Raw genomic sequence first — 2,544 nt, forward strand, 5'->3', positions numbered from 1 at the left:
TGAAGTACAAATGACTGCCTTTAATCAGTCTGTATCAAATGAACCCCTTCAGATGGGGGGGGATGAAGGCGTGGAAGCCCTACAGAAGCCAGAAATGGGGTGTGCTGCTGTCAGAGCTCCAATCTTTTCATCTCCAGCATAGTAGATCATATACTCCTCTGACTTAAAATGTCCCATGCCAGTCCATCTCATCTCACCAATACCTAATATGTTAATATTTATGCTTTCCATTTCCTTCTTAACAATATCTACTTTCCCTACACACATTCTTAAATCCCATGTTCCAATCACTACTGTCTGCTTACAGTAGTTCCTCCTTCTATTTGTTCCCGTACTTGGGGGCAGGATCAATTGCCGTATCTGCTAGTCTAGTCTGCTAGTCTATGCTCTATTGTACAAAGGGTTTTCAAAGGCCTGATATTTTGGAATTGGATGGCAAATCAATCTTCCTAGTCTATCTTAGTTAGGTAGCTCAGATTTAGGACATTATCTGACAGAAAAGCCTTTTATAGAGAAGAACAGATTAAAGATATTTCCCATTGTTGTTGATATGTGCCGTCAAGTCGCCTGCAACTCATAGCGACCCTATGTCCAACACTACTAAACCCTGCTCTGTTCTGGGTCAGTCACACTCTCTCCAACACACCCATCCCCATTGCTCCAGTCACTGAATCAATCAACCTCATAGATGGTCTTCCTCTCCTTCACTGTCCCTTCATCCTCCCAAGCATGACATCCCTTTCCAAGGAATGGTCCCTCCTTGTAACATGCCCAAAGTATGTCAGATGGAGCTTCATAATCCTTGCCTCCAAGGAGCCGCCTGGTTTAACGATCTCCAGGATGAACCTATTCCTTCTCTTAGTAGTACATGATATATTCAATACCCTTCTTCAGCACCACAGCTCAAAGGCACCAACTCTCCTTCTATCCTCCCTAGTCATTGTCCAACTCTCTGATGTATAGCAAGTAATGGCAAAGACCATGGTCTATGACATGCACACCTTAGTCTAAAAAGTGAGACCATTGCTCTTCAATACTCGGGAGAGCTCCCTAACAGCAGACTTTGCCAACATGATACATCTTTTACCTTCTTGGATTCTGATACCAACAGGGTTGACTATGGAGCCAAGAAAACTAAAGCTGTGTACAATCTCAATCTCTTCACCATCCATCCTGATGGTGCCAATTGGCCCAGTGGTGAGAATATTTTTCTTCTTGATATTGAGACTCGATCCATATTGAAGACTGCAGTCCTTGACCAAGCACATCAGGTCCTCTTCATTTCAGCAAGCAGGGTTCCATCATCTGTATAAGGTAGATTGTTGATGAATTTTCCACCAATCTTGATGCCACACTTCTCCTTATAGAGCCCAGCACCTGCCCCCCCCGCCCCCCGGATAATCTGTTCTGCATATAGGTTGAAAAGTTGTGGAGATAGGACACATCCCTGTTGTTGTTGTTGTTGTTGTTAAGTGCCGTTGAGTCATTTGCGACTCATAGCGACTCTGTGTACAACAGCCCTAAACTCTGCTCTGTCCTGTGCCAATAGCACCATCTCTGATACACCCATCCCGATTACCTCAGTCACTGAATCAATCCACCTCATAGGGGGCCTTCCCCTTTTGTGCTGTTCCTCCACCCTACCAAGCATGATGTACATCTCCAAGGACCTGTCCCTCCTTGAAACACGTCCAAAATATGTTAGACGGAGCCTTAGAATCCTTGCCTCCAAAAAGCAGCCCAGTTTGAACCTTCCCAGATGAATCTGTTTGTTTTCCTAGCAGTTCATGGTACTCTCAATACTCTTCTCCAGCACTACAGCTCAAAGACATCAATTCTCCTTCTATCCTCCTTAGTCATTGTCCAACTCTCTGATGCATAACAAGTGATAACAAAGATCTTGGCCGGCATCAGACGCACCTTAATCTCCAAAGAGACACCATTGCTCTTCAGTAATTTGGAGAGGTCCCTAATAGCAAAGTTTCCCATGGCAATACATCTTCTAATTTCCTGGCTACTGGTGCAGAGACTGTTGACTGTGGAGCCAAGCAAACTGAAGCTGTGAACAATCTCAGTCTCTTCACCATCCATCCTGATGCTGCCAATTGGTTCAGGGGTGAGAATCTTTGTCTTCTTGACATTGAGCCTCAATCCGTATTGGAGGCTGCACTCCTTGACCCTCTGCAGCAAGAGCTTCAGGTCTTCCTCAGTTTCAGCAATCAGGGTTGCATCATCTGCATATCACAAATTGTTGATAGGTCTTCCACGAATCTTGACCCCACATTTCTCCTCATAGAGCCCAGCCTCCCAGATAATCTGTTCTGCATACAGGTTGAAAAGATATGGAGTCAGGATACATCCCTGGCATACACCCTTCCCAATTTTTAACTGTGCAGTGTTTCCTTGCTGTGTTCTGATGACTGCCTCTTGGTCCCAGTAGAGATTTCTCATTAGCACGATCAAGTGTTCTGGGATTCCCATTCTTCTCAGAGTCAGCCACAGTTTGTTATGATCCACACAGTCAAACGCCTTTGCATAGTCAAT

This window comes from Elephantulus edwardii, unplaced genomic scaffold (assembly GCF_000299155.1).
Source record: "Elephantulus edwardii isolate Elephantulus edwardi_28Jun2011 unplaced genomic scaffold, EleEdw1.0 scaffold00187, whole genome shotgun sequence".
In the NCBI taxonomy this organism is placed as follows: Eukaryota; Metazoa; Chordata; class Mammalia; order Macroscelidea; family Macroscelididae; genus Elephantulus; species Elephantulus edwardii.